Raw genomic sequence first — 9,428 nt, 5'->3', positions numbered from 1 at the left:
TGAGCATATCATAGAGAGTAAGTTGTTTACTCTAGGCAGACTAAGAGACTTAAGCCACTATGAGGTCACCTATACAAAATAGTTGTATTTTTGTATGTCTGAATTTTGGATGTTAGCATTTCTTTCCTGCTTTATGCACATAGAGATAGTTGGATAGACAGAGGTATAAGTAGATAGATGACATGTAGATAAAAAGAAAGAATGTATATTCAAGGATAGAAGCTGAAAAATATATGAGAAAAAAATTTAGCTCAATTGCCTCAGACAGAGTTCAGGCACATGATTTTGGGCAGCATTGTTGCAGACAACATGTTCTCTTTCACAAAGAAGCTCAAAAGAGGAGGAGGTGAAAATTAGGAGAGGACCAAAATTACTTAGAGAGATGAAAGTCATAGTAGAAGCAACATGAATTAGAATGAAATCTAAAAAGCATGTATTATAGAAAAGATCATAGACATGGATAAGAGATATAACATTTATGTAATTGAATGAATACCTTGGAAAAGGCCAAATATAATATGAACTGTAATGTAATACAAAAACTCAAAGAAAACTCTTTCTAAAATGAAGAACATTGTTATCTGCAAAGCAAAAGGGCACATCAATGCCCAGAAGATTTTTCTGCAGGAAAATTATTACCAGTTTATATTTTATATCTTGAGAATATTGAATTTAAAAAGCAAGTAGGCCCTAACTGGTTTGGCTTAGTGGATAGAGTGTCGGCCTGTGAACTCAAGGGTCCCAGATTCGATTCCGGTCAGGGGCATGTACCTTGGTTGTGGGCACATACCCATTGGGGAGTGTGCAGGAGGCAGCTGATCGATGTTTCTCTCTCATCGATGTTTCTGGCTCTCTATCCCTCTCCCTTCCTCTCTGTAAAAAATCAATAAAATATATTTTTTTTAAAAAGTAAGTAGAGCCTGGTCGAAGTGGCGAGTTGGTTGAGCATCATCCCATGCACCAAAGTGTTTCCAGTTTGATTCCCAGGCAGGGTACATGTCTGGGTTTCCATGTTTGATCCCTGGTCCGAAAGCTTATGGAGGGCAGCTGATTGATGTTTCGCTCTCACATTAATGTTTCTCTCTCTCTCTCTCTCTCTCTCTCTCTCTTCCTCTTTCTAAGTATGACCTCAGGTGAGAATGTTTTTAAAAAGTAAGTAGAAAGGTTGTGGGTAGTCATTAAGACAGATGAAGCAAATTTTGAAGAATTTGGGTGTCAGACTTTCTACATTAACACTCATTTTGGTAGACAGAAAAGAAATTTTGAAGAAATTCTGTGGGAAATAGTGTTACCTAATATTCAGCTCTTTAGCCCTGTTCTCAATTTAAGTGTAAAGATAACCAAGAGACATTTATAGATATTCAAGAAGTTTAGGACCGAAGCAGTTGAGCTCCTACTACCAAAATTAACAAGCTATCAAGCAAACAAACTCTAATGAATGACCAATCTCATCTAACCAGGAAAAAGAGCAGGACAGAACTCAGGATTATAGAAATCATGTTGAAAGCATGGTGGTGGTAATTTAATATATTTAGTTAGATATATAAGATATAACAATTGTGAAAAGTAAGTTTTTTAAAAAGAAGATAGTTTGATGTAAGCATGGCAATATAAAAATAATGATATGTATATCAAGAATTTTGTAAGAATTTGAAGAATCATTGAAAGAAATCCAAGTTTTCTCAAACATTATAGCAGAGAATTAAGCAATACAGTAGTTTCCCATTAACACAGTTTCACTTTTTGAGGTTTAAGTTACCTGCAGTCAACTGCGATCCAAACATTAAGTAAAACATTCCAGATATAAACAATTCATATGTTTTAATTTGCATAGCATTCTAACTTTCTCTATCCTTCCTCCTTCCCTCCTCTCCCTCTCACTTAAATTCAATTGACTTCCAACTTATTTATCATAAATACAGCTATATAATTTTTTTTATCAATTTATATTTTTATTTCTTTGCACCTTCCTTCTTCCTACCTTAACTTATCTTTCTTTCTTCTGCTTTCTCTTTTTTTCTCTCTCTCCCTCTCTTTCTTCCTTTCTATGTATGTATAAATATGAGAAGTATAATACCCAATATTAATAATAATTTATGAATGTCAAGATTATTTTATTTTAAAATTTCTTTATTTTTACACCAGGCTGTAGTATTTTTGAAATTATATAATAGTAACAGGTACAGTTTGAAAATCTTGAAGGAAATAGAAGACAATAGGTACTATACATAGAGTCTTTGGTACAAGCGGTAGATTCAGTACTAGTTTCTAAGATCACCTCTTATATATATAGCATATTTCTGATTCTATGTATGCTTCTCATATTTAATGATGATAATAGCAGCAGTTTATAGAATGTCTTGCCTATTTGTTGCTTGCAGATACTGCACTATCTCATTAAGTGTTAATTTCCATCTGATAGAATACAGTGTTCTTTAATCTAACCTGATTTACACATTTGTCACAAAGCCATTGACAACCCATACACATTAAATCAGTTCTCCTAGATCAATCCCACTTATTCCTAACCAGCTGCTATTTATATCAAGTTCATACATAGTTTTGAAACTTGGCTTTTGGTCATAGTACATCTATCTGTTATTCCCTCTATGGTCTACACAACTGTTATCTCTGACTTCTTTTCAAGGCCTTTGACCTTTTATTCTTTACTTTTTTCAGCTTCATGAAATAAACCCCATCCATTCTGACCCCTCAGGAGCCAGCTTCCTGCCCAGCCCACCAGCGGGGACTCTAACATGCTGACCTTATCTTCTGACGAGGAAGCTTCGTGCAGTGCCTAGTTCAAATTCCGACATAGGGGCCATGTGGAAGTTCTCCAGTTCTCAGCTTCCTGGTCTATCTATCTAGTGGAGGTCAGCATGCATTCCTTTAGAGGTTGTTGTAAAGATAAAATGAGATAACGTACAACAAGTGCTTACTATGATGTGAGTTGTAGGGGAAATGTTCATTAAGAGTGGCTTTCGTTTACTCTAAAATAGCAAAAGCAACGATTGTCCTAAGATATATAAAGTAAGGCAAATTCTGAGGTGAAAATTGCTCTTTCCAGATTAATGTCTTTAAAATATACTCTTGTGTCTGTGAAAAATGGTGAATGAAACTACCTGTTTGAGTACCTACTGCAACCTTATATTACATTTTCCTGCCTCTGAAAGAGATTTCAAATTGCCCCATACATAATTTGCATTCCTCATTTTATTCTGTTTCTATGAGACACTTCTTTTTGTCCCCAAAATGTAAGGAAGAAGCTTTCCCATTATAGAGGAACACGAGTCAACTACAAATCGAAGATGCTGTATATGGTGCATATTTCTTTGGGGAAAATCATTGTCACATATCTGACTCAACACTTATTTCTAGAACAAGTTGTTCGGGAAGGAAATCTATTTCTACATCTAAAATGAAAGTTTTATTTAAGACGTGCAATTGAAATAAATCATGCAAGAGAAAGCGGTTAGAGTGCACAGCTGCCAGTTTTAAATTTAACACTATTGGTGTATGAAAAAGTAGCTGGGAAAGTTTCACTTTGAGTTCTAGACCTACTGGGCACTTGGAAGAGTTCTTTGAGTCCTAGTTTTGTTTGCAAAAGCCTTTGTGCAGAAGCCCTGTGGCTTCATGCAAACAAGCCAGACCATGGGACAAAACCCATGGTGCTTCCTGGTTGGAGTTTTGATATTTGACCCCGGGAGTTTTCTAAGAAATGTGAGTGTTGGCTGCCATGTTGAATGTATTTAGGTCTCTGGGACAGGGCCCCATATCCTAACCACTTTGGATGCACTGTAAGGAGTTTGATCATCTTACCAGGCATTTCTTTACTTTCATTGTTCCCCCCCAACACACCTTGCTTTCTAGTTCCATTTCCCTCAGGCTTTTCACATTGTTTGCTCCTTCCTTTTTCTATTTCTTCTTCTATCTTCCCCTTTTGCTTTTCCCTGTATGCATATATCTTCTCAAGTACTATTTCCCTCCAAGGTTTCTGCAGTCTTCTTTTCATTCCTTATCATTTCTCCCCATTTTTCTATCCTTTCATTACCTCTTGCTGTATCTATTTCTCTTTATTTTCCACTTCTTCTTTTTGTCACTGGTTGAATGAGGAGTAGAAAATATATCTACTCTACCATGATTGGCTACATCTTCATGAAATCTCATCTTCCTCTGCAGTTGGAGGTGATCTGGATTTCCCCAACCCTTGATCCATCTCTAATTCGTCTTTACCCCCCTCCTTCTGGCGATCTGGCACCTGTTCTCTCTCCTGTATCATCATGGAAGGCCCTTTTGTGAAAGGATAATGTCTTTCCATCATTGTCTCCTTCATAAAACTTAGCTTATGTGTGTTACGTGCCACTGAGTCGGCTCCAGCTTCTGGAGACCCCCTGAATGAATGATGCACACAATGCCTTGTCCTCAATAGCCCTTCTCAGGCCCTAATGACTCATGCCTATGGCTCTTTTTATTAAGTCAATCCATCTCATATTTGGTCTTCCTCTTGTCCTGGAGCCCATTTTTCTCAGCATTATTGTCTTTTCCAAAGAACCCTGCCTTCTCATGATATATTTGAAGTACGATATCTTCAATTTGTTATTTTTTGCCTCCAGTAATGTCTCAGGCTTAATTTGCTCTAGGACTGACTTGATTGTCTTTCTGGCTGTCTAGGGTATCTGTACAGCCCTCCTCCAACACCATATTTCATACGAATAAATTTTTTTTCTATTAGCCTTCTTCACTGTCCAACTTAGACATCTGTACAAAGTAATTGAGAATACGAAGGTGTGGATGATTTTAGCCTTGGTCTTTAATGATGCATATTTACTCTTCGCGATCTTTCCTAATTCTTTCATTGCTGCCCTTCCAGGTGTCAACCTTACCACAATGTCTTGCAATTGGTAGAAACATTTATTTAATAAGTATTTCTGAATGTATATATAAAATGTTTACTATGGCTATTTAACATATGATCAGAAGTTGCACAGTTTTATCTGTTGAGAAAATTCTACAAATAGCTCTCTCTATTATGCTAAAAATATTTATTAAAAATATTTCCCAGGAAATGTTCAGAAAAGACATTATTTAAGTAGTATGAGTGTAGAACCAGTGTAACCTGTGTATTTATCATTAAGCATGCTGGGGCCTAAATGAATATACTGGTTGAGGGTGAGAAGGGAGTGAGTCAGACTGTGGTCCTGAAAGACAGGTGCTATGTTGCTGATTCACCCAAATGGTAGGTATGGTATAGTCCAAATGATGGTATTTGAGAGACTTTGATGAATTCATTTTATTGCTTGATTTCAGGCTTCTAAGAGGAGCTCAATATACTTCTCTTCTCCACTTCTTTCAAGGTCAAGGGAGAAGATAAATTAGTAAATTAAGATGGTAAGCATATTAGATTTTACTGTGATAAGCAAAGATGAAAACCTACCCTGCATGCATAGAATTTTAAGTGATGTCACCAATAGTAAAAGCCAAAGTACTGAATCTGACCTAAGAGGCCTTAAATGATATTTACCATATCTCTTTATTCCATCCCTATAAGTCTCTGGTCTATTATATTGTCTATTCCAGTCATTGTCTCCTCAGTAGGCTGGGCATATGCATGCTCCTATTTGGGGGTTTTGTGCCCTCTGCCAAGAATGGTTTTCCTGCTCTGACTGGTTTGGCTCAGTGGATAGAGCGTCGGCCTGCGGACTGAAAGGTCCCAGGTTTGATTCTGGTCAAGGGCATGTACCTTGGTTGCTGGCACATCCCCAGTGGGGGGTGTGCAGCAGGCAGCTGATCGGTGTTTCTCTCTCATCGATGTTTCTAACTCTCTATCCCTCTCCCTTCCTCTCTGTAAAAAATCAATAAAATATATTGAAAAAAAAAAAGAATGGTTTTCCTGGGATAGCCCTGTGGCTCCATCCCTCCGTTCCTTTAAGTCACTAGTTACAAGTCATTTGCTCAGAGAGGTCTTTCCTCTTCACCTTCCCTGAAAATTGCAAACCTCTTACTTTGTATAATTCTTTTATATTTTCTCCTTTTCTTTTTTACACTTACTACACACACTCCATTACGTATCGGTTTGCTGAGGGCCAGTTTCATGGCCCCAAGCTTGGTTTCATGCTGTGCTAGCATTATCATGAAATTCTTAATAACTTTTGAACAAGGGCTCAACAACTGTGATTGCCTGTGGGCTCCACCGATTATGTAGTAGCCAGTTCTGTTTACTTATTTGTTAATATTGCTTGGCCGTCTCCTAGAATATAAGCTAGCTGGAGACTGAGACCTACATCTTTTAGGAGCACATTGTGCATGCTTGAAAAATATTACTACAATAAATAAAAATTAATAAATGGAGCAATGGGTATAGTAAATGTTAATTAAGTGGATTTCTTGCTTTTCATTTTCCCCATTTTTGTGTGTGTTTTTTTGTTGTTGTTTGCTATGGCATGAAAATATGTATTGGAAGGGGTGTTTGTGCTGCCAATCAGTGAAAGTTAACCAAGGTTGCAGAAATTAAAAAGCCAGGACATTGTGAGGTTTTCGAAATATATGTTGGAAATCATTGCATTGCATTGTGGGTCTCTGAAGGCACAGGCTCAGGGAGCACCTATAATATACCTAAGAATGCCCAAGGCTTTTGAAAGCCATAGAAAGCACAGGCCAGAAAAATTTACCCCAGTTTGGGGGATTTCTCCCAGTTGCTATAAATTCAGTTTTAGAGTCTAAAATGTTGGAAGTGGTGAACCTCCTACAAATCTAAAAAGAGAGCGCTTTCTCTCTCTTTTTACAACAGAAACTGTGGTGATATATTTACCGTTTTAACAATTTTTAAATGTGCAGTTCAGTGGCATTAAGTACGTTCACATTGTTGTGCAACTATCATTGTAGTCTATCTCCAGAACTTTTTCATCTCCCCCAATTGAAACAGCACCCATTAAACAACAATTCCTAACTGCCCCCATTACTCTAGCCCCTGGCAACTACCATTCTACTTTCTGTCTATGAATAAGAGTCCATGATTCATTTTGAGTGCTGTTTTTTAAAATATGCAATGTGTGAAGTTTAAATTGAGGGTTATTTTTAACCTATGCTTATCCATTTGGTCCAGCACCATTTGTTAAAATTTCTACTGTTCCTTCATGGAATTGCTTTTGTACTTTTTTCAGAAACAGGCATATGTGTTTGGGTGCATTTTGGGGTCCTGTATTCTTTTCTGTTGATCTATGTGTCTATGCCTTTGCCAATACCTCATACTATAGTTCTGTAATGTCTTAAAATTGGGTAGACTAACTTCCCTCATTTTGTTATTCTTTTCAAAGTCATTTTAGCTATTCCAGAGCCTGGAACTTTATATATAAGGCTTGAAATGATTTTTTGTATATCTAGAAAAAAAAAAAAAAAACCCTGCTGGGAATTTCTTATGTATTGCATCATATCTGACACTGTTACTATGTACAGTCTTCCAGTCCATGAACACAGTATGTGTCTATCTTTGTTTAGAAATTTGGTAATTTTTTTCATCAATGTTTTGTAGATTGTACACATATGTTTTACTAGATTTCCACCTAAGTTTATAATATTTTTAAAGATTGTAAATGGTTTCATATTTTTAATTTCAATGGCTACATGTTAATTGTAGTATACAGAAATACAATTGATTTGTTTGCTTATTTTGTATCTTGTGACCTTAGTGAATTTATTTTTAGGAGTTTGTTTGTTTTTAGATTTCTTGGGATTTTCTATAGAGACAACTATGTCATCTGCTAATAGAAACAGTTTTATTTCTTCCTGCCCAACACCTATGCCTTTCATTTCTGTTTCCTGTTCTATTGCACTGGCTAGAAATTCAAGCACAAGTTGAATAAGAGTGATGAGAGCAAGTATTCTTGCCTTGTTTTCCAATCTTAAGGAGAGACATTTAGTCTCTCACCATTAGTATAATATTAGCTCTAGGTTTTTAGAAGATGTTCTTTATGACCCCATGTTTTTATTGTTCTGAGAGAATTTATCATGAATGGGTATTAAATTTTGTCAGATGCTTTTTTCTGTATTGATTGATGTTATCATGTGGTTTTTGTTCTTTAGCCTATTAGTGTGTTTCCTTTTGAATACTGAAACAGCTTTCCATCCTTGGAATAAATCCCACTTAGTCTTTCTGTATATTGCTGAATTCTATTTGCTAACATTTTGTTAAGTATTCTTGCATTGATATTCATAAGAGTTACATGACTTTTCCCTTTTTTTATTATCCTTGTCTGGTTTTGATATCAAAATAATACCAACTTTATATAATAAATTGGGAAGTGTCCTCTTTTTTCCATTTTCTAGAAAAATTAAGTAGAATTGGTATTAATTCTTCTTTAAAGCTTTAGTAAAAATCTCCAATGAAACCATCTTATCCTAGAATAGGCTTTTGTTAAGGCTTCCAGCTCCAAGTCCAGGCCATATTAGAAAAAACAAAACAAAACAAAACAAAACAATACAAAAAAACCCCCCAAAATGGAAACAAACCAGAAAAAAGCACCTTGTTGTTATTGGGTCCTGAAGTTCTTAGCCAGTCTGCATTCTTACTTCTATATCTTAGTCTTTTTGTATTGTTTTATACAGCATATCTAGTGTTTTTAGGTGTATTTAGTGAGAGGAATAGGAAAAAGTAGTTCTATTTTATTTTTCCACCATCAGAAGTCCATGATATATTTTTAAATAAAAAATAACTTTAGAGAACATCATCTATGATATGAACCTAATTTTATGTAGACAATTTTTAAAAAAATTACTGTATTATATATGGGAAATATGTTAGTTATAATGTATAAATATATAAATATATACAATATAATTTAATCACACACATATATCATGACTATAAGTTTCTCTCTTAAAATGCAGAAAAGATATATTGTGACATACTTTTATTTTCTATTTTTCTACTTTTCTATTTCTGTATTGTTGATTTTTTCCCTATAAACTACCTTTCTTTTTTTCTTCCTCAATTTTTTCTTTTTTCAAATTAATTAAATGTTAGTTGAACACATTCATATCAAAAAAGAGCTTATGCCTTGGTTACAAAAATCTAAAAGTTTGTAGATGAGTAGTTCCATTGTCTACTCTCTATATAGTAAAAAAGTTTTTAATTAGCCTTTCAAGGTTCTCAGTACAGCTTTGTTTTCATGGATTACATTTTGTCTAGTCTTCCACTCTCTTTAATCACAGCACCCAGTTTTCTAAATTTTAAGCTATTTTCTCAGCCACTTGAAAGAGTTTTCAAATGGTGTCCTTAACAATAGGAGCAATTTTGATATCTTTCTTAGAGATAAGGTTTATCAGTAGTGTATAATTGTGCCTCTATGGAGAAAATATATATTGTTGTTCAAATGTTCATTGCATTTGAAATTAATATTATTCTTACAATTTTCTCTTGAACATTATCAGGG

Source organism: Myotis yumanensis, unplaced genomic scaffold (assembly GCF_028538775.1).
Source record: "Myotis yumanensis isolate MYYU_CA2020_CCGP unplaced genomic scaffold, mMyoYum1.0.hap1 SCAF_13, whole genome shotgun sequence".
Taxonomy (NCBI): Eukaryota; Metazoa; Chordata; class Mammalia; order Chiroptera; family Vespertilionidae; genus Myotis; species Myotis yumanensis.
The sequence above is the reverse complement of the archived record's forward strand: the minus strand, read 5'-3'. Positions refer to the sequence as shown.